General features: G+C 36.8%; 1 long non-coding RNA gene across 1 annotated transcript in view; it reads right to left on the reverse strand.

Moving 5' to 3' along the window:
• Nucleotides 1–24,917, reverse strand: part of LOC150084930 (uncharacterized) — a 73,344-nt gene that overhangs the window by 33,168 nt on the left and 15,259 nt on the right. Inside the window, exon 2 of the long non-coding RNA XR_016547085.1 lies at nt 6,520–6,610. This is a non-coding gene — a long non-coding RNA (uncharacterized LOC150084930). The remainder of the gene's footprint in view (nt 1–6,519; nt 6,611–24,917) is intronic.

Below are 24,917 nucleotides of genomic sequence, written 5' to 3' on the forward strand. Positions count from 1 at the left end.
GTTGAACATGTCCCAGACCATTACCGACCGCCCACCTGCCTGAACAGTTCCTGGTTCACATGATGGGTGCATAACTTTGTGCAGTTTCTGCCAGTACGCACCCTCCCGTTCGCTTGAAATAACCGCAAACGGGACTCATCAGACCTGTCTCCAATCATCCAAGGTCTAGTGCCGATGTTCTTTCTTCCAGCTTAAGCATAAAGTGGGGTTAGCAATGGGACTCTAGTGGGTCAGCGGCTCCCATAATCTATTGCAGCTAATGATCACCTGATGGTCTTTTCATTTCTGGTCTTTTTCATGGAGACATTTCTGGCACCTCCCTCGTTGAAGTCAGTGACGATTTGTGTCACTGTCTCTCTCTGGCTGGCTGAAACTGTGAGACAGACATCGGTAGCCAAGTTCATCCACCACCTTTCTCTGCCCACAGCACTGTTCACGATGAGATGTTATTCCAGAAATGGCATATTACCAATACATTTTTAATACTGTCAAACGGGGACAGTGCAATTTCTATACCACCTCCGCAATAGAGCAACACATGCGTCAAGCACCCACTATCATCTCTCTTTCAAGGTCGGTTAACTTACAACATTATATCCATACCGACATTGAATTACAATCTACATGAATAGTGATGCAGCGTACCTATATACCTGCCAAGCAGTGGGTTCATCCACCAGAGAGAGGGGTGACAGTGTGTTGCATTGCCCAGGAATTCTTTCTTTCAGTGTACACTGAGAAGAGAGAAATTTTGAAATAAGAGATTCTAACCTATGCTAGGTGCATTATAGCCTAAGCTGCTCTTGCACTGACAGCTACAAACAACAACAGCAACACCCAGTATGGCATTGAGTTTTGACACGAATCATGATTTTTTTTTTTTTTTTTTAAACTGGAGAAGTATAGCTGCAAAAAAATTCCTTACAGGTCCATATGTGTGTATGAAACGAGTATGTACTTAAAGTCTTCCTAACTTCTAATTACTGGAAAATTTAAAAGATATTTCTTGGCTAAATGCCTACGAGTATGAAGTTTACTTATGCATGGGACACACACACACACACACACACACACACACACACACACACACACACACACACACACACACACACACACACACACACACCATTTCTACTAACAAGGTATTTTAATGTATCATTTTAATTATATATTATATTGTGAATACCTTCACAACAAATTGTTGTGGTATTGCACTACCTTGAATAAGTAACACCATCTATGGAGAAGACGTTCTCCATGAAGGTTTTCTCCACAGGTGAAGTAATTGGCTGGTTGTTTGCTTAACCAGTGGATGAAACAACACGGGCTGTTTTGTATGATACAGACAAGGTTGTTAGAGTTGTCAAATCTGTTGTCCTGTAGTAGTGGAACTTGAGTAACAGTTGGCTGAAGAATGAATACATACTTTTCTATCCCAAGGAAATTATATTAAGGGAAACCTTGATGAGCAGGTGGGACCTGCTTTCACTTCAGATGTTCAGAAGAGCTCTGGAAAGTCCTGATTAAAAGAATTTACCCATGTACTTCTTATGCATCTGGGTAAAGGTCTATTAATGTGAGAGAATTATGAACTATTTCTAGCTAATTCTAGCAGTTTTCAATGATATCATTATTTCATAACTCTCAACTATTCTGAAGCCAATGACAAAAATACTGTCAAAAGCCATGCATGGCTTTTAACAGTGTTTTTGTGATTGGCTTCAGTATAGTATAAATAAATCTAAAATGATATTTTGGATTTATTTATACTAGGAATAAAAAGTTATTGTATGCAAAATTATTACTATTTGCATATTATTACAATTTGTAAATAGTAATAATTTTTATAATAAAACAGACAGAGAGAGAGAGAGAGAGGAGAGAGAGAGAGAGAGAGAGAGAGAGAGAGAGAGAGAGAGAGAGAGAGAGAGAAACAAAAAGCAATGACTTATGTGTGAACTGAGAACATTTCAATCACGCCTATCTGACACATTGCCCATTCATTCCTCCAACCAGTGCATGGCAACAAACATATCTTCAGCTAAAATATACAGTACAGTCAGTTTTGCTACAACGTGCATTTCCGCAATACAAATTTGCTCCAATGCGACTGATATATTAGGGAACAATGACAGTATAACGCGACTTTCGCATTGGCTCATGCACGATTTCGTCTGCAAGTAACACCAGGTGAACGCAAAACTCGGCACCAAGCTGAACATAGCAACCTGCGCAGCAGTACATACAAGTTTACAGAGCTTAAAAAATGTCAAATGTGTGAGATTTATATTTCAAGTTTTATGTGGGCATAATAAAACAAAACCCGAGTCGGAGTTGTCAGATCTAAAAGTGGGGAACTCTTGGAGTAACAAGAATGACATGGAATTCAATTTCTTCCCCCCCCCTTTTTGCCAATGTACTCGAGATAGGTAGTGTTGGGTACGTATAAATCTGATGTGTTCTGAGGTTATGATAAGGAAATATAAACACACACACATACTTTGCTCCATTTGAAAATAAATTTATTTTCAAATGAAGCAGAGTATTTTCCTGCATTTCTTCTGTTTAGATTCCTAAGCTTCACTCACACATCAACATTAGTGTATTCATATGTTGAGTGAGTTATTATCAGAGATATCATCAGGTAACATTATTTTGATTATTTATATTCTTATACCGATAATGAAACAAGTTTCCCAGGACGACACAGCTTAAGGGATACAAGGGATTACAAAGGAGAAGAAACAACCTGAAATTAGATAATTTAAGTACACAAAGAATCAATCGGTTCACTGATATTGGAATATATTAGTCAGACCTCCATATAACGAAATTGATCGTTCACCTGAAAAAATTCGTTATAAAGAAATGACCTTTTCAATAATGAAAATTAATGTAATTCAACATTCAGAAAAACAGTATAATATGGGAAATAAATCAGAAATAACTGGGAATGAATAACTTTTCTAACATTTTAAAACAATTAATTTATTAGTATCACATATTAAGAAATTACTATTTACATGATATGTACATATATTAGTAAACTTTTAAGAAATATGTAAAATATTTGGTTATTTTTTTGTTGTACACTGGATTTTACTGTACATCGTTCATAAAAATGTTCGCATTTGTTTAAGCACTCAAATATATTTTCTAGCACATTTTCTTCCCAATGAAGGCCTTGACGGAAGTTTCAAATGCTGCCAACATTTCATATTTGGAAGGTTTAATATTGCCCTCAATTTCATACAACTTATCGTCGATATTCTCACTAGTTCTTTGAACACTCTCCAAAATGTTGGAGTCACTTAGATATCAGCTACAATAACATCATTATCAACTCCTAAAGATTCTTCAAGAACAATTTCTCCACTGGTCAAACCTCTCGCTTGAAGTTCCTCCCAAAATTGCTCAATGTCTTGTAGCAGTTCATCCCTCTCATCGCTGTTAACTGGCATTTTAGCAAAACCTGCTTTTGCGAAACAATTCTTAATTGTTGTTTCCATCACATCTTGACTCAAAACTTTAGCCAACTCTGATGTGCACATCTGCAAATCTATAACAGAATCTATAGGTTGGTTGGTTTCTATTCTCAGTATAATTTTTTTCAGTATGTGCCTTCGGTAGTGCATTTTCAAATTCTTGATAATGCCTTGGTCCGTTGGCTGCAGTTTAGACAAGGTATTCGGGGGGAAGAAAACAAGCTTCACACTTATAAGTTTTGAAATTACCGAGTGAAGGAGGGCAGGGCAGTTGTCGACAATCAAAGCGATGTTTGTTTTCTTTTGTCATTTTTCTATCGAAATTTAAAATCCACTGTTCAAAAATTTCACTTGTAATTCAAGCTTTTTTGTTGTAGTCCAACTAATGACTTTACCTCTCTGAAACATCAAGGTTGTTTACTTTTGCCTATTACCAAAAGCTCCAGTTTTTCATTGAGAGTAATATTTGCACCAACGAAGACTGTATGTAATTCTCTCCTTACTATTTTTACCAACTACATTTATCACCTTTAAAAGTCAGTGTCTTGTTCGGCAAACATTTACAAAATAAACCTGTTTCATCAACGTTGAATATGTCTTTGGGCTCATAATCCTCCATATTTTTTTTCAAAACTGTTTCTTTCTAATGGGTGCGGTCTCAATTAAAACTCCACTTTCACCAGAAATAACTTTTTCGAGTAAGCCATGGAGCTTTTTAAATTTGTCCAGCCAACCAGAACTGGCTTGGAAAGTTTTATGCCCAAGAAAAAATGCGTACTCCATAGCCTTTTCTTTTATTAATGGCCCTGATATCAGCATGTTTTGGTCTCAAATCAACTTCACCCACTTAAAAACGGCTTCATCTACATCTCAATCTTTATACAGGCATAATTTCACACACTTCCGACTGGGTCTCATTTCCTCAAGCAGTTTGATAATTGAAACATGGTTTTTCAGAATAGTTAACACACTACTGGCAGGGACACCAAATTTTAAAGCGATTTCTTTTTTATTAATGCCACGATCTACACTATTAAACACTTCCACTTTTTCCACTACACTCAAGAATTTCCTCTTAGACATTGTAAGGTTACTTGCACAGCAGCAAACAAAACTGATTCAAGGACCACTTTTACCTACCATACAGAGACAGGTGAAATTTAGCAAAAGTGTGGATGACTCATTTCTATGAAACAACAGATAAATTTCCCGGATAAAGGAAAATCACTCTCTCCTAATTCTCTAATAGGGTGCTTACAATAGAAAACAGTCTGACCAGAACCAATGTCTGTATCAGGAATATGTCAATCTTTTCCAATAACTGTGGACAACACATAGTTAGCAGTTGACCAGCGTGACTTCTTGGTACAGTAATGGCTTTATGGGCAACACTAAATTGTGGAATGCTCTTAAGAATTAAATCCTTTAACTATTAAAAACTAATGTGATTAATTCTTAATCCTTTTAGCTCTTAATTTGTGCTTTTTACAGCATCAGCTCTATTGCCTAAAGGCCAGAGGTGCGAACAAAGCGCACTCAGGTCTCTCGAAATTAGTTTGTTATATGGAAATTTTCTTCGTTATATGGAAAATTATTTTCAATGTAATGACCAAGGGGAAATCAAAAAAGTTAGCTACACAGAAAAATTCACTATATGGAAGTTTATTAAAGAGAGGTCCAACTGTATATAGAATTAAGGTACCAAAAATAACATCAGAATAAATAAACAAATGAGCATAATACTAAAAAATTACCAGAAATTGTTTTTATACACAACAATACTCACTTTAATGACCTGATTGAACATTTCAATCTGGATAATGTTATGGCTTGCTTATCTTGTTGCAATACAATTAACATAGCCTACAATTAAAGAGATTTGCATCAAGTTATGCCGAATACATATTTCTGATATAGCGTGCAAAGTCAATATCTTGATATTTATACACTTTGATTTGCTTGACTTCAGTTGCTGGTTGATGTGATTCATTTGCCCTCTGAACAACTGAAACCCTCTCAAAAAAAAACCAAAACAATCTATCTTTTTGGAAGTTTAGCCAGCCAATACAGTGAGCAGAAATGGTAAAAAGTTTTACAAGAGAATGAAACTTTTGTTTCAAAAGGGCAAAAGTGTTTCTTTTAGCCAAATTATACTTAATTAATAGCCAGCCCAACTCTTTTGAACATTGACACTTAAAACAAAGTTAGTTGAATTTCTAACGAGAAAAATAAAAATAATTAAGGCTTGCACTTTAATTTTTAATTACCAAAAATGTTAATAAACGGTAGTAATTCATATTAAATTAAATGTATTTTATAAAATAATTATGTGCATTAATTTATAAAAGTGCATAAAAGTAAATAAAAATAATTTATACATATATTAATGTATAAATTTAAAATATACACTACAGAATGTATTAGACAATAACTGCATATGTACATATAATGGTTTTGCTTTTCATTCTTTAAAATATATAAACTAATTTACAGCATGCCATTCGCTTCCATTATATATGTTATAAGGGATCAGAATTGTAAGATAATGTGTGTCCAAAAGTGAATATTCCTGAAACACGTAGTATAGTCAAACATGTGTGGTGTAGTAAAAACTTAAAAATCACAAGCTGTGTGAATATTTCAGCATGCATCATGCTTCTGAAGGGAGGAAATAAGGGCAGAAAATGTGAATGATGGTTCTGGATTAGTCTGTCACATTGCAAGCAACACTCACCAGAGGTGAGACAGTGGAAATAAGCCCTCGTGGGCACCTTCCTTCTGGATACCATGGTGCAGGAAGCTCCTTAGATACACAGTTTTCATGATAACCATGTGATCTAGGATGTGTAACAGGATAGGCATTCTTCATGATTAGGGCACCCACCCTTTAACAGACCTCTAGAAACCAAAATAACTGATGAAACTTTTGTTACCCCACTATGCATGACTGATTAAATGTAACAGAGTGAAAATAATATCTAAATCTAGAAAATCTCTAAACTCAGTCCATAGTATTAAATATACTGAAACATACCTGATGTTTTATTAGTTCTATAATGAATGACCTTTAAGAAAATAGTAATATTGGTCTGGAGTCAGCATCAATACACAAATTAATGCAATATCTAGGAAATAAAAGAAATTCTTAATTTTTGACCATTAAAAGAGCCTATCCACTGTATTTTATTTTTAATTTATTTAGTTTGCTTTAATGTCAGAATACATGTGAAATGTAAAATTTAATAAAATCAGAGAACATTTTATTAATGGAGTCCCCCCCCCCCCAATACAACTGCATAACCATCTTTCATTTTATGGAAGATAGACACAGGGTAAGCCATGTATCTATCAAGAAGAGATGCCATTTATTGAGAAGTAAATTACAAAAACAGTTTGAACAATTCATTTAAATGTCATAGATAATATCATATAATTGACTTCAAGATTTAAATTGTACAAATTATTTCTTGGTGCATACAGCCAATATCTTTGTTTGTTTGTGTATGACTACGGCTGATAAGTAAATTTTTCTTTTTAATTTACCTTTTTATTCCCCTTTGAGAATTAGAGGCATTTACACATTTCTAATCCACAGGGTCCTCCCCTTGAATCCAAGGATGTTCTCATAATTATGGGCAAAAGTTTTTTCACCTTTACAGGTGCTTCTTTTAATATAACTGCACAGATTTCATCAACCATTGGTGAGTCTTTTGCATTTACTTTAAATAATTTCTCTTCTGATTTATTCTCAGTTTATCACTAATTCATTTAGTTCCCTGTTATAACTTGGTACATTTCTGGCACCCCATCCTTAAAAACCTTTTTTTTGGAGGTGAATGTAATGCAAAATATGTATTCAGTTTGTCAGCAATCCAAACAGGATCATCAACAATTAAGCCATTCATACTTAGCAGGCTAATGTGATTTATCCCTTTTATTCTAGTGTTAATGTAAGCAAAGAATTCTCTGCTATTTTTCTTTCAATTCTTAGTCAGACTTCTTGTAATCTGCCTTAGCTTGTCTAACCCTTGAATGGTTTGAGCATGCTCAATACTGATGGGATTCTTCCTCTTGCTCAGAATAATCACCTGAGAGGGCATAAATTCAAATTGAGGAAAGACAGATGTAGGATAGTTGTGCAGAAGTTTGCCTTTAGCCAGCGGGTGGTTGATTGGTGGAACAAACTTCCATTTGTCGTTGTTATTGTTGTTGTTGTTTGTTATTTGGTTTTTAAGAGCATTAGCAACTAAGGCCATATTGCTCCAGGATATGCGGTGGTCAATCCCTGACCTTTCCGCATCCTCCGTATTTGGTGGTGACGGGCTCGAACCCCGGTCTAATCAAGAAGTGTGTGCTACGCACTGCTGCTCCTTCCCACCTGGCTACGGAGGCGCCATTTGTCGTTGTAGAAGTTGATAGCTTAAATAGATTCAAGGCAGAACTAGACAAACATTTGGAGCAAGTGGATGGGTGAAATGAGAAGGGTGTGTTTTGTTTTTTGTTTTTTTGCTGATGCTATATAGAGCTTGCTTTCTTGCATCATGTGCCTTTGCTAATGCTAAAACCCAATTAATGATATGATTGCAGACTAGTTTGCATTTACTGCAGGTTTCAATATCCCTGTAGGACAACTGAGGCATTCTGCCATGTGCGAACAATGACATCCCACAGGAAGTAGCTATTGTCGATGACCCTGTCAGGAAAACAGGAAATATATTTTGTAAAAAGGATAGGACAAGGGTATGTCTGCCAAGGACAGAAGTTGATGACATTAGTATTCAGTCTAAACAACTTCCCCCCCCGTAACTTGAAATTATGGCCCCTAGTTCTAGAATCATTTATAACTGTGAAAATTTCATCCTTATTCCTTTTGCCTATGCCTCACAGAGCCCTAAACACCTCAATCAAGTCTCCTCTAGAGTTTCCATGCTCTGCAACCCACATATTTGAAGTCTTTGCTCATATGGACGCTCTTTTGCCGATCTCACCAGGTGAGTTACCCATCTTTGGACCCTTTCAAGAAGAACAATTCTTTCTTTAGGTGCGGTCTCCATATTTGAACATAGTATTCCAAGTGTGGTCTAACAATAGCCTTATATCCTTATATAATGGGATTATGATATCCTTATCTCTACTAGTGATTGTTCGATAAATCATCGATAGGACACTATGGGCCCTCCTTGTAACCAGTCTACAATGCTCGGAGAACTTCATATCTGACCGTATCATAATACCCAAGTCTCTTTCTTCCACTACAGGGTTTAGTTCAACTCCACCAAGTGTATAAGTTATTTTGGGGTTACTGTTCCCCAGGTGCAATACTTTACACTTTCCTGGATTAAAGCATAGCTGCCATCTAGGTCATTCTGAAGAAGCTCTGCTTGGTGGCAATCATTAACTACTCTACCAATCTTTACATAATCTGCAAATATATACATCACACCCTCTATCCCTTCATCAATGTCATTTATGAAAATCAAAAACAACAGTAGTACTAATACTGATCTTTGGGGGGCCCAACTTCTTATATCAACCCAATCTGAGGAATAATCGTTTATCACAACCCTCTGCTTCCTGCCCTGAAGCTACCCTGCTATCCATCTAAGGATTTTTCCTGTGAGTCCAACCTGTTCCAGCTTATAAAGTAACCGCTCATGTGGGACTGAGTCAAATGCTTTGCTGAAATCCAAATAAACAAAGTCGAAATTATTCCCTAAGTCCAGCTCTTGAATGACCCTGTCAAAATAGCTAACAAGATTAGTTAAACATGATTTTCCATTTACAAAACCATGCTGAGTATCCTTCAGAATTCCATTTCTACCTAAGAGATCCTGAATTCACCCTTGATCATAGTCTCCATGATTTTCCCTACTAGTGAAGTTAGACTAACTGGCCAGTAATTTCCCACTTCACTCTTAGAACTTCCCTTATGTATAGGAGATACATTAGCACTTTTCCAATCCAATGGAATCACTCCCGAGTCCAGTGATGCTCTCATAATTAGTATCAATGGTTCATTGCACTCATTTGCCGCCTCCCTTAAGATTATAGGGTAAATGCTATCATCTCAAGGAATCTTACTGGTCTGTAGGCTCAGTAAGACCATTGCAGAACAGGTGTCATCTTTTAAAAGCACAAAAGGTGATACAGTTGCACACAGTACTAATGATATTAAGGCAGTGGACTTGGAGGGAACCCCTCAATGCCACTTCACAATCAACACTGTCAGAGGATTTATAATCATGCCAATTTCTAACGAACTTTTCTTCTCTGCCTCTAATCTCACCGGTTCATCTAATACCTGTTTAGGGCCAAACATTGAACCTCCTAGTTGGTACAAAGAGCTTAGCAGCTTCTATGGTTACTTTCCGTTTAGAATTTGCAATTAGTAACATGATCAATTGGTCCCATTGAAAAGAACTTAAAAACTATCTAAAACCATTGTAGTCACTTTTAAAAAACAAAATAGATAGAAATTACATCTTTAAGTAAATCTGAGACACAGAAACAGATTATGTTCACTACACCTAGTGGTTACTTTATGTGAAGATTTTTAATGCATGAAGAGTCACTGTTGATAATCACAAGAATATTGTTTTCTCTTGTTGCATCTGTAAACATGCTGGTATAGAAAACAGTTATTCAATAAATCCAGAAAAGTTCAGCAACTGAACTTCATCTTTTAAGGGCACAAAAGGTGATATAGTTGTACACATTGGCACTAATGATATTAAAAGTAGGTGGAATTACTTAACAAGTACAGGTCACTGTTGAAAAAAAGCTGTGAATTTGGGTTGAATTTGAAAGTGTCTGCATTTCTGGCCAGACATGATAGGAAGGAGTATATGATGAGAGCCCTGTCGATCAATTAGGCCCTGGAAAGATTGTGCAAGGTTCAAGGGGTAGAATTTTTTTCAGCCTGGTCTGTACTTGTTAACAGGAGAGACTGCTTCTACAGGGATGGGATACACTTAAATAGAAAGGGTGCAAGAATGTTTGCTGATGCTATCAAGGCAGTGTTAGGTGGGTGGGAAAACTGCTAGATTGGGGGATACAAGGACTAATAGAATAACAGTAGCCACTGGCAGAGGTGAAAGTGATTCTTGCACTGCTTCTATTGGAATGAGCAGCAGCCTGGAAATAAGATGCAGGTTATTTCAGAGACTGCTGGGAGTCACTGGGATACAAGTAAACACATGGGTTGTGTTAGATTAGCTAAGAAAAAAGAACAGGTGCATGTATAATTGCGTGTACACCAATGCTAGGAGTTTGGTAAATCAATTTGAGGTATTGCTCAAAGCATCAAAGGCGGATATTGTTGGGATATCAGAGACATGATATCCCAGATATAAGTAATGCAGAACTGGAATTTGGGGAGTACAACATCTACAGAAAGAATAGACAGGATAGGAAGGGAGGAGGGGTTATGCTATTAGTTAAGAAACACATAAAATCCAAGGAAGCCAGTCAACATTGCTGGACAGTGCAGTGTTGAGTCAGTTTGGTGTTACACAAGCATTGCGAGATCAAAATTGAGAGTAGGAGTGTGCTATAGGCCGAATGACTCTGATGACTATAATAAGAAACTGTACAGGGAAATAGAGTGGGCCAGTAAATCAGAGTCTTATAATGGGGGATTTTAATTTCCCAGATATTGACTGGAATTTGTGGGTTGGTCACTCACACACTAGCAAGGCTTTTGTGGATTTATTGGATGATTGCTTTCTAAATCAGCATGTGCGGGAGGCAACTAGAGGGCGCAATACTCTTGATTTGATTATCAGTAGTGATCCTTCATGCATTAAGAATCTGCAGATACAGGAACCACTAGGTGGCAGTGATCACGGTGTGCTGAAGTGGGATTTACTCAAGAAGGTAACTACCATCAGGGGTAAAGGGAAGGGTTATTGCTTTCGTAAAGGCGACTACGATGGTCTGAGACAGTATTTAAATTCTATACAGTGGGACCAACTGATGATGTTACCAACAGCAAACTCAAAATGGGAAGCGTTCAAAGAATTTATCTTGGAAGCTACTAGGCTTTACATACAAACTAAGAAATATTGTTCAAGGTTTAGGCCTAAATGGATGTCAGATGAACTAATGAGATATATGGCAGAGAAGAAAAATGCATGGGATAAATATAAATTAATGGGTGACATGGAAGCCTATGATAGATATAAGGTAGTCTGTAACCAAGTCACAAAGGAGATTGAGATTAGGCAGGCAAAGGCAGATTGTGAGAAATCCTTGGCAAAGGATGCAAAGAAAAACAGAAAAGAGTTCTTTACCTATGTAAACTCTAGAAGGAAGGGGATGAATCAGATTGGTCCACTTGATATCGATGGTTCAACTGTTCATGATCCTGCTCAGGTAGCTAACAAACTAAATCAATATTTTGCATCTACATTCACACATGAGGAGTTATTCAGGAAGGGGAATGCCATAGATGAAGTAAACACTGGCAGTGAGCTAGATGATCCTGTAATAATTGAGAGTAAAGTGGAGGAGAAATTGTTGAGGATAAACAAAAAAGGCACCCAGGGTGGATGGGATCTATCCAGTTATATTAAAGGAGGCAGCAAGGGAAGTAAGCAATCCATTAGCCATAATTATGAGAGCTTCCTTGGACTCAGGGGAGATACCCACAGGCTGGAGATGTGCAAATGTAACCCCAATTCACAAAGGAGGATCAAAGGCTGACACAAGTAATTATAGACCTGTGAGTTTAACTTCTGTTCCAGGAAAATTAATGGAAGCACTTGTTAAAGAAGCTCTGCAGGATCATCTTGACAAGAATTCAGTTATAGCTCAGACACAGCATGGTTTTGTTAACGGAAGGTCTTGCCTGACCAATTTGATTGGATACTATGATGTAGTCACAAAAGAATTGGATGCAGGGAATAACTTTGATATTATATATTTGGATCTTAGAAAGGCTTTTGATACTGTTGCACATGGAAGACTGCTGCACAAATTGGAGCAGTGTGGCATTGGAGGCAAATTGCTGCTATGGATAAGGGGATGGTTGAGTGGCAGAAGACAGAGAGTGGTAATCAATGGACACTGCTCATCGTGGACTAATGTTATTAGTGGAGTCCCTCAGGATTCAGTGTTGGGTCCATTGTTGTTTTCTGTATTTATAAATAATATTGATGATCGTATATCAAGCTTAATGTCCAAGTTTGCAGACGATACAAAGGTTGGCAGGGTTGTTAAGGACGTTACTGCTATGCTGCTGCAACAGGATCTGGAAAGGTTGAGCAGATGAGCTGAGAGGTGGCAAATGAAGTTCAACATTGACAAATGTAAAGTATTACATATTGGAAACAGCAACCCCAGAGCAACGTATCAACTCTGTGGTACTACACTGACAGTGGTAGAGAATGAAAAGCACCCCTTTGTGCAGGCAGATATGAAGTTCTCTGAGCAGTGCAGACGGGCTGCAAGAGTAGCTCATGGTGTCTTATCAATGATATACAGGAATTTTTCTAGCAGGGATATTGAGGTGATTATTCCCTTGTATAAGGCAATGGTCAGGCCGCACCTTAAGTACTGTATACAGGTCTGGAGGCCTCATTTCAAGAAGGATGTAGAGCTGCTGGAACGAGTACAGAGAAGGGCAACAAGGTTAGTGAATGGAACGAAGGGTTGCTCTTACGAAGAAAGGCTTAAGTTTTGCAAATTACAGTGTCTGGAGACTAGGCACCGGCGAGGTGATCTGATAGAGGTGTACAAAGCCTTGAATGGTTTGAGCATGCTCAATGCTGATGGAACACTGCCTCTTGCTCAGAATAATCACCTGAGAGGGCATAAATTCAAATTGAGGAAAGACAGATGTAGGATAGATGTGCGGAAATTTGTCTTTAGCCAGCAGGTAGTTGGTTGGTGGAACAGACTTCTATCCCTTGTTGTGGAAGTTGATAGCCTAAATAAATTTAAGGCTCAGCTGGACAGGTATTTCGAATGAATGGAGGGGTGAAGTGGAAGTTTTTTTTTTTTTTTTTTTTCTGGCTAATGCTGCATAAGCTTGCTTTCTTGCATCATATGCCTCTACTAATGCTAATGCTAACTGTGTGCATGACCAGTCCATATTCCAGTCAATAACTGGAAAGTTACAATCTTCCAATTATACAACATTTGGATTTACTGACCCATTCAGTTTGTCTGTACAGCTGTTCATTATATTCTTCACAGTCTTATGAGCTGATGAGCCAACTCTCAATTTTGTTACACTGAACATTACACTGGGTGCACTGACTTGGATTCTATATGTTTCTTAACCAAGAGTATAACATATCTCCTTCCACCCACTATCCTGAATATCATTTCTATACACACTGTTCTCGTCATATTAAAACTCTACACTACCTGTGTCTGAATGGCACTATTTCTGATATCAATACAATGAGCACATTGACTTAACTAGTACTTCAATTTCACTAAATTTATTTACTATACTTCTAACATAAGCATTAGCATTAGTGGAGGCATATGATGCAAGAAAACAAGTTTATACAGCATCAGGCACAAAAAAAAAAAAAAAGCCTACCCATTTCACCCATCCATTCGTTCTAAATATTTGTCTAGTTCTGCCTTGAATTTATTTAAGCTATCAACTTTCCCAACGACAGATGGAAGTTTGTTCCAGCAATCAACTACCCGCTGGCTAAAGGCAAAATTTCCACACATCTGTTCGACAACTGTCTTTCCACAATTTCAGTTTATGCCCACTCAAGTTTGTAATCTGAGCAAGAGAAAGAATCCCATCAGCATTGAGCATGCTCAAACCATTCAAGGCTTTATACACCTCTATCAGATCACCTCGCTGGTGCCTAGTCTCCAGACACTGTAATTTGCAAAACTTAAGCTTTTCTTCATAAGAGCACCCCTTTGTTCCCCTCACCAATCTTGTTGCCCTTCTCTGTACTCACTCAGGCAAGTCTACATCCTTCCTAAAGTGAGGCCTCCAGACCTGTATGCAGTACTCAAGGTGTGGCCTGTCCATTGCCTTATACCAGTGGTTTTCAGCCTTTTTTTAATAACGGCACCTCTAAGTAATTTATTGTATTTTGCGGCACTCCTACTCAATTTTCTGCCTGTTTGATCTAATTCTCTCTCTGTATATATCCGTATATATATAATATTAAAAATATATGTTATTGATATTATTACAATAATATAATTATAAAAATTACATTTCATAATACAAATTATATATATACATTATATAACGAAAATATTCAAAACGATTTTTCTTCCTCATATGGAAGAAAAATCGTTTTGAATATTTTCGTTAGATTGTTTTTAATATTTTTAATTGTGTTAAATTGATTTTTAATTATTTATTTGTTACTCTAATGTAAGTTTTCGATTTTTTCGTTTTAATTTATGAAGAGTATCATATGGAAGCGTTCTACGTACTATATTGAGGTAAATCCCTCTTATTATTTTACAAATATTAATATCAATGTAGAACGTATTGAGTATTACAGATCTGATTCATACTATAGAAGTACTAAGTAAATGTCAATTATAGATCACCACAAAATTAAAAAGACACTGTACACCATTTTATAATGAAATAAACATATAAATTAAAAAATAATAAGTTTAAGTAAACCCAAATTACGTGGCACCCCTGGAATGTTGTTGTTGTGGCACCCTAAGGTGCCCACCCTGGTTGAAAACCACTGCCTTATACAAAAGGATAATCACCTCCTTTTCCCAACTAGCAAAATTCCTGTATATCACTGACAATACCCCATGATCTGCTCTGGCAGCCTGCTGCACTGCTCAGAAAACTTCATATCTGACTGCACAATTACTCCAAATCTTTTTCATTTTCTACCACCCAGAGAAATGTACCACATAGTTGGTATATTTCTCTGGGGTTACTGCTACCTATATGCAATACTTTGCATTTTTGTCAATGTTAAACTTCAGTTGCCACTTCTCCGCCCATCTGCCCAACTTCTCCAGATCCTGTTGCAGCAGCATATTCTCATTACTGTTATTAACAAAACCCTGCCAACCTTTGTATCATCTGCAGATTTTACATTACGATTGATATACCTTCATCAATATCATTGATAAATATAGAAAACAACAATGGGCCCAACACCACACTCTGGAGGACTCCACTAAAAATGTTAGTCCACGAAGAGCAGTGTCCATTGATTACCACTGTCTTCTCCCACTCAACCATCCTTTTATCCATTGTAGCAACTTGCCCTTGTGTGGTGTGATGCAAAAGTGTAAGCTCTCATCTTAATTTCTTTGGGGGCATTAATTCCCTTCTTCAAGCTCTAGTATTTGTGTATCAGAAGTTGCGAACAAGATTAATAAAGCATCCATAATTAGTAACAGATACTCAGTTTCTGGATGTTGCAATTCATACAAAGTATTAAGCGGACATGATCCATCAACTGAACATTAAAAGTTTAAATGTATAAACACAAGATAGGAAGAGCAACTTTTGTCCATTTCTATTTTCCCTTAAATGTGCCTCCAATGAAAATAACAAAAACATTGCACTTACATTGCACTGTTATAGAAACCCTGACAACAGGACACTAACAAACTGATTAACTGAAACCTCTAGCATTGTTTCATCAACTGTGTTCAGCATATATTAGAACAGCAAATAATTTTAGTTTTATTATACTATACAATAATTCCAAGACCAAGTAAGGATCAGATGTAAGGTTGCCAAATTTAAGAGATATGACTGTAATTGGTTTTACTTACGCAATAAGTATTTCAAAAATGTTTATGTAGCATCTGCAGTCACCATATTGTCAACCTCTACTTTATAGATACTGAAGTAAGTTTCCCTTCTGGTTTCTGTCTGCTGATAACTCAAATTCCTATTTAATTGCTCCTTTCCTTTTAATTATCTTCACTGAATAATTTCCTTCTGTTAACTGCAAAAAAATCCTCCCCATAAGCCGTGCAGAGGTCAAGTCTAGAGTTAATTGACAAAGCTCTCACCATAAAATTCCCTCCTGCCATAATCTGCACACACAATAATATTTTGACCTGTTTTTCAGCATTTTTCCAGCATGACATATTTTTTTGACAAACTCTTCCGTTTGTTTTTGCTTTGTCATTATCTCATATACAATCACAATCTCTTACTTCCTCTATGAAGTGACTGTAGTTAGTAACATCAATTTCTGCACCCAGGAGATATATAGGAATTTTGCTAGCAGAGACAAGGTGATTATCCCTTTGTATAAGGCAATAGTCAGGCCACACCTTGAGTACTGTATACAGGTCTGGATGCCTCATTTTAGGAAGGATGTAGAGTTGCTAGAATCAGTACAGAGAAGGGCAACAAGATTGTTGAGAGGAACAAAGGGGTGCATTTATGAAGAAAGGCTTAAGTTCTGCAAGTTGCAACTCAGACTAAGAACCTGAGGGGGGGGGGGAAGCATTGATTCAAATTGAGGAAGGACAGTTGTAGAATAGATGTGCAGAAGTTTGCCTTTAGCCAACGGGTAGTTGATTGCTCAAATAAATTAAAGGCTGAACTAGACAAACGTTTGGAGTGACCGGATGGGTGAAATGGGAAGGGTTTTTTTTTTTTTTTTTTTTGGCAGATGCTGTATAAGCTTGCTTTCTTGCATCATATGCCTCAACTAATGCTATATTCTAGTTACATTCAGCCTATTTTGATTATAGAAAAATATTCCCAGTTTCCCTAACAACTTTGCCCCTTTAGTGAGTGCCTGATGATCCAGCCCTGAGGTCCATTTTTTGGGATGGATTGGGATAATTCTTTACACTGAAACACAGTGAGTCCCAGATTTATGTAGTGTGTACCTACATTCTTATGTAGGTACACACTAAAACTGATGATGTTACCAATAGGCCACTGGTTTTCAAAGGGCTTGGGGTAGAGAGTGTCACATGGGAACTTAATGATATTAACCATACACAAACTGATAAACTGCTGAATAAGTATAGGTGAATGCTGAAAAGATGCTGTGATTTGGATCAGAATGTATTTGTGCCTATATTTCTTCCCAACACATAACAGGAAGTACTACACACTGAAAGTTGTACAAATTAAAGTCAAGACTTGAGGATTTCTGCAAGAATGATCCTTTAAGGGGGAAATTTTTATCAGCATGGTACACCTTACTAGACTGAAGGAATCTATTTTGTAGAAATGTATTACATTTCAATAAAAATGCTGCAAGGGTCTTTGCCAATGTCACTGAGGAGGCCTTACAGATTCAGGGAAAATACTAGTTGGGCAGATTGGAAGGGGGGGGGATGATACTGATATGTGTTTTTGTGATGATATGGACAAAAGTAAGACTTACATATTTCTCAAAGCTTCTTGTATGAGACAAGCCAAAGAGGCTTCTGATGCTGAAAAGATGTGCTGAGGATAGCAATAATGCATTAACTGAAAAGGAAGCAAATGTTTTGGCAACAAACAAATTACTTCAAGAGATGTGTCAGGAAGGTTAATAATATAAGTACAATTAATCTGAACTATGTCTATTGCAATATCAGGAGTACTGCCAAAAAATGAGCAAGTCTGAACTGGTTAGGACAACCAATGCCAGCATAACAGGGCTAAAAAACCTGATGCCGCTTAAAACAGAATAAATATTGTCAATGATATACAGGAATTTTTCTAGCAGTGATAAGGAGGTGATTTTCCCCTTATATAAGGCAATGGTCAGGCCACACCTTGAGTACTGTATACAGGTCTGGAGGCCTCATTTTAAGAAGGATGTAGAGCTGTTGGAATGAGTACAGAGAAGGGCAACAAGATTAGTGAATGGAACGAAGGGTTACTCTTATGAAGAAAGGCTTAAATTTTGCAAAATTACAGTGTCTGGAGACTAGGCACCTGCGAGGTGATCTGACTGAGGTGTATAAAGCCTTGAATGGCTTGAGCATGCTCAATGCTGATGGAATTCTCCCTCTTGCTCAGAATAATCATTTGAGAGGGCATAAATTCAAATTGAGGAAAGACAGATGTAGGATAGATGTACAGAAGTTTGCCTTTAGCCAGCGGGTGATTGATTGGCGGAACAGACTTCCATTCTTTGTTGTGGAAGTTGACAGCCTTAAATAAATTTAAGGCTGAGCTGGACAGGTACTTTGAACAAACGGAGGAGTGAAATGGGAGCGTGTTTTTTTTTTTTTTTTGGCTGATGCTGCATAAGCTTGCTTTCTTGCATCATATGCTTCTACTAATGCTAATGCTAATATAAAATGTATTTATGAAGACCAAACAGGAGAGAAGAGGTGGAATTATATTACTTGTCAGAGTAGCCTAGGCACAAAAAGACAGATGTAGAAAGACAGATGAGGAAAGACAGATGTAGGATAGATGTACAGAAGTTTGCCTTTAGCCAGCGGGTGACTGATTGGCGGAACAGACTTCCATCCTTTGTTGTGGAAGTTGACAGCCTTAAATAAATTTAAGGCTGAGCTGGACAGGTACTTTGAACAAACGGATGAGTGAAATGGGAGCGTGTTTTTTTTTTTTTTTTTTGGCTGATGCTGCATAAGTAATATAATTCCTTGCTTTCTTGCATCATATGCTTCTACTAATGCTAATGCTAATATAAAATGTATTTATGAAGACCAAACAGGAGAGAAGAGGTGGAATTATATTACTTGTCAGAAGTAGCCTAGGCACAAAAATAGTAATCCCAGGTTCAGAATTAATACATGCCAACATTACATATGTGGTGTGACATAGTAAGGAGAAAAGGAAAAAAGAAAGGAGGGGGCTGTGCTACAGACTAGTAGAATAATGAGGAGTATTTTGAGGGCCTCTGTATGAAGCAATTTGAAGGGAAATTCAACATGGGAACAACAAAATGTTTAAATCAATTAGACAACTGTTATCTATATTACCATGCTGAGGAAAGTTCTAGGGGCAAAAAGATTCAGAACCTAGTCACCCATGAACCCGAAAGTGTCACAGCATTCATAGTACAGAAATGCTCAGCAGGGAGTGCTAAGGTCGCTGACCTCAGTTGTTAAAGATAAGCACAAGAGTTTTAATTTAAGGAAACAGGACTATGATGGTCTAAGATGTTACATGGTTTCTATCAACTAGGAAAACAGTGTATAGAAAGAATACAGGTGAATTAATGAATAACTTGAAAACAGCTATAATAGAAGCAAAAAACATATTTACATTAAGAAAATATAACACAAGGAGGATGCTGAGATGGATGAATAAGGGACTGCATTTATATTACCATGCTGAGGAAAGTGCTAGGAGCAAGAATATTCTGGACACCTGTGATCTGATCCTAAGCAATAAAAAGCACTGAATCATATTATAACACTGGCCAACAAATTTAAATGGATTTTTCTTTGTGTTTTTTCTCTCAATCAATTATGATAACGTGTATTTTGTAGGGGCAAATGATGCAAGATAGCAATCTTATAGAACATCAGCCAAAAAAAAAAGACGCCTTCCATTTAACCTATTCATTGCCTCCAATAGTTAGGATAGTTTTTCCTTGAATTTATTTAAACTATCAACATCCACAACAACAGATGGAAGCTTATTCCAGCAACAAGCCAACTGCTGGCCAAGCCAACAGTCAAAAAAAAAAAAAAGACGCCTTCCATTTAACCTATTCATTGCCTCCAATAGTTAGGATAGTTTTTCCTTGGATTTATTTAAACTATCAATATCCACAACAACAGATGGAAGCTTATTCCAGCAACAAGCCAACCGCCGGCTACAGGCAAAATTCCATTCATCTATTCTGCACTAGGGCTTACAATACCGGGATCCCAGTCATATTTTTTCGGTATTGAAACAAAAAATACCGGTTTTTCGGTACTAATTTTAAAAAAATAATTGTTTATAATTTAATCACATAAAGGTTATAAAATCACCTTTATGTGATTATGACGTTGTTATCTCTACTAGCAAATGTTCGATAAATCATCGATAGGACACCATGCAACATGTCCACAATTCTCGGACAACTTCGTGTCTGACCATATCGTAAATCCCAAGTCCCGTTCCTCCACTACTGACCTTAGTTCAACTCCACCAAGTGTATAAGTTATTTTGGGATTGCTGTTCCCCAGGTGTAAGACCTTGCATTTTGCTGAATTAAAGCATAGCTGCCACTTTTCTGACCATCCCGGAAATCTATCTAGGTCACTCTGAAGAAGCTCTGCTTGGGAGCAATCATTAAATACTCTACTGATTTTACATCATATGCAAGTTTAGACCTCACGCCCTCCATCCCTTCATAGATGTCATTTAAGATAATCAAAAACAACAGTGGTCCCAATACTGATCCTTAGGTAACCCCACTACTTACATTAACCCAATCTGAGGAATAACCATTTATCGCAACTCTCTGCCTGGTGCCCTCAAGCCATCGTGCTATCCACCTAAGGATTTTCCCTATGATTCCAGTCTGCTCTAACTTATAAAGTAACCGCTCATGTGGGACTGAGTCAAATGCTTTGCTGAAATCCAAATAAACAATGTCGAAATTATTCCCTAAATCCAGCTCACGAGTGACCTGTCAAAATGGTTAACCAGATTTGTTAAACAAGATTTTCCCTTTACAAAACCATGCTGTGTATCCTACAGAATTCCATTTCCATCTAAATGATCCTGAATTCCACCCTTGATCATTGCCTCCAAGATTTTCCCTACTACTGAAGTTAGACTGGCCAGTCAGTAATTTCCCGTTACACTCCTAGAACCACCTTTATGTGCCAATTTACACCATTCCAACAGAATCTCTCGTGCAGATGAAGTTGTGATGCTCCAGTGATGTAATGGAGTCGATAGTTATAAATCGGTAGTAATGAGAGCATCACTGAGTCCAGTGATGCTCTCATTACTAGGCTTAATAGTTCAATGCACTCACTTGTCGCCTCCTTTAAGTTTATAGGGTATATGCCATCAACCACAGGAGCCTTACTTGCCTATAGGCACAAAAGTTCTCATTAAATAATCATTTGAAATTTCAACATCATTAAATACATTTTTTCAACTGCACTTCCATAATCTCATTGACACAAAGGGTTTTTTTTATGTAAATATCAATGCAAAGTAACTGTTGAGTTTCATCTGCAACTTCAGCTATGTTATCTAATACTGTCCCACGTCCATTACATAAGGATCCAATCTGATTTGTCCTTCTGTTCTTTGCATTTATATATGTGAAGAATTCCTTAACTGCACTCTTTGCTCTCTTCTTTATTCCTTATCCCCACTCTTTGCTCTCTCCCAGACTCAGTAAAGATACTATAGTAAAAATTATACTTCGATTAATAAAACTTCTTTCTCCTTCGGGAAATGATGAACATAATTCAACCATGGAAGACCAACATGGAACAGAACATCGGTGTTCCGCAAATTCTTTCCAAAATAAGAAATTGATTGATTCCAATGAGATTTTAAAAGATGAACTTGAGTCGGAAATTAATGAAATGCTTTTAACTATTTTTGCGAAAAAAGTTCAAAGTCTATAAAATATGGACTGAGATCATCTACAATTATCTCAGTACAATAGTACCAGAATAGAATCGGAAAGGGCATTTTTAGCCGCTAATCAAATACAGGAAACCCTTGGTTAGTGCGGTTAATGAATCCTTGAAATATATTGCACATATTAAAACAGCACTAATCAAACTTAAGAAGCAATGGGAATAATTATAATGAATCCTTGAAAATTATAAAATTGTAAAAACATTTTTTCTTACTCAATATGTACCTATAATGCACTGCGGAGTTCTTAAATTATTAAGGAATAAATTTAAAAAAAGATAATATGATTTAAATTTTATTTTTTTGCAAAAAAACTTATCTAACTTCAATTGAACAGTGGTAGCTTTCTTCCTTTCCTCCATGATTTTGCGATAACAATCAATTTGCTTTTCTAACCCTCGACGAATGTTCATGCGTCTCTCTGCATCTGGATCAATCACTAGTATGAGTTCTTTTGCTTTTTCAGGTGTATTAAATAGTTCAAGTTTTTTGAATGAAATTTCTTTGGGAGCAATTTGCTTTTCTTCTGCTTCATTTTCGTCTTCTTCCTCGTATGCATGTTGATGCTGAATTTCAAGAAGATCGTCGTTACTTAAGTCTTTTGAATGCGATTCCAATAATTCTCTAACGTTTTCAGAATCTACTTCCTCAAAGCCGAGGTCTTTTCAAATTGTAGTAATTTCATCAATAACTTTGTTGACAGGATTAATGAAACTGCAAAAATCATTTGCGCATTCACGCAAAAGATTCTGTCAGACTGCTCTCATGCAGCTGTTCGTCAGTTCTTCTCACGATTTGTGTATGTTCTCAAGTGCTTCTTTAATATCGTGTTTTTTCCAAAATTCATCGAGAGTGATTGTGTCATCTCCAGTTGTAGCTTGAATTCCCTGAGCAAAAGTTCGTCTCAAATAATATACTTTGAATGTAGAAATAACTCCTTGGTCCGTTGGCTGGAGTAAAGACGTCGTATTTGGTGGTAGAAATATAACCTTCACATTGTTATTTAAATCAGTGAGTGAGGTAGGATGCCCACTTTGAAATCTAAATTATTTGCCTTGCAGTATTTTTTGACTGCGGGACAAAAATGCACAGTGACCCATTCTTCAAACAACTGCTTTGTCACCCAAGCCCTTTTATTTGATTTCCAAATTACTGGAAGGGATTGCTTGTTCCAACCTTTTAACGCTCGTGGGTTCATTGTACGATAAATTATCATCGGTTTCAATTTACAATCTCCTTCAGCGTTACCTCCAAGTAGAAGTGTTAATCTATCTTTGGATGCTTTGTGACCTAGTGTGGTTGCTTCTTTTCTTGCCAAAAATGTTCTCGTTGGCATTTTTTTCCATAAAAGGCCAGTTTCGTCGACATTGAAAACCTGACGATAATTTTCTTTAATTATTTTCTTCAGTTCAATGGGATATTTGGCTGCTGCATCTTTATCGGCACTGGCTGCTTCACCTGTTAATTTAATATTTTTTATGCCAGATCGAGCTTTGAAATTTTCTAGCCAGCCTTTACTAGCTGAGTTATGTTGAAGTATACCTTTGATATTTGTTTTCTTTTAATGAAGAAAAAAGGCTCAAAGCTTTAATCTTGATGTTATTTTCATCAATAGGAATGTGTTTATGATTACAATCTTCTAACCAAATAAAAAGCAAATCTTCCATTTCAATCATTAATGGACTTCTATTCCTAGTGCATTGCATACTTAAAGATGCAGATACCATTTTGCCTTTTTCCCGGTACTCACCTGCTTTGTTCAAAACGGCACGTATGGTTGACTCACCAAAGCCTAGTGCCCTACCTATGCTTGCTGCTTTGCTTTCGCCATTATCAAATCTCTTAATGATAAGTTTAGTATCCAAAGTGATGACTTTTCGTTTATTACCCTTTTTCCTGTCGATAGCTATGAAAGGTAATTTTTAAAAAAAAATTGTTTTGTTAGGATGAGCGATAAGCCTGCCACACTTCTACACTCGTTAAGGATTGCTGAGGAACTGCCCAGCGACTAGTGAGTAATGAGAACTTAACGGAGCACTTTCACACAGCTTTCATACAAGATGAAATTAGCACCAGATCCTTGATAAACGCTATACAGGAATCGCTAAAATTGAACAAATTGTGAAAAATCAAAGCAAAAATAATACAGAATCAAACATACATCATGTACTACTTAAACTACATTAATTATACATTTAGCATGATGATGATGATGTAATATCTGCTTTAACGCTAAAATTATACAAGAATATGAGTAACCAGAGCAAATTTCAATTTCAGAGTGGTATGGGGTGCTGCTGTCGAGCAGCACACTTTTACACTGCAAAACAGTAGATTTATCACTTTTGTAAGCATATCAATTTATAAATTGATAAATTTATAAGCATATAAATTAAAAGCAAACAACGAAACCTTCCATGACAAGCGCATAAGACATACTGAACAAGGATTAGCGAGAAACATCCACGCTTGCGATTTTGTCATCCCTCTCCCCCCACCCACTGAGCGCTGTTTTGACCGGGAAAGATAATTTTAGCCACGCCCATGTTTTTTATGGCGGAAAATGTTCAAGCTGCTTTAAAATTTTTTTAGGTTTCATTTTATATTAAATCAGTGACCGCGAATAGCGGGGGTTTACTGTATATCATTGACATGAGTTGTCCTAGCAGACCATCTGTATTGCAGATTTGGATTGGATTTTATTGGTGCATTAGCAACTAAGGCTATAAATCTGTACTATTTAGAGAACTTTGTGTCTAACTGCAAAAATTACCCATAGGTCTTTTTATACTGCTTTCAGTGTTAACACACAGAGGGTACATTAATCTGGGATTACTGCTAATCACACGCAGTAGTAGTAGTAGTGACATGTAATGCAAGAAAGCAAGTGTATGAGCTTATGCAGCATCAGCCAAAAA

Source organism: Mastigoproctus giganteus, chromosome 6, assembly GCF_048544385.1.
Source record: "Mastigoproctus giganteus isolate SK-2022 chromosome 6, ASM4854438v1, whole genome shotgun sequence".
NCBI lineage: Eukaryota > Metazoa > Arthropoda > Arachnida > Uropygi > Thelyphonidae > Mastigoproctus > Mastigoproctus giganteus.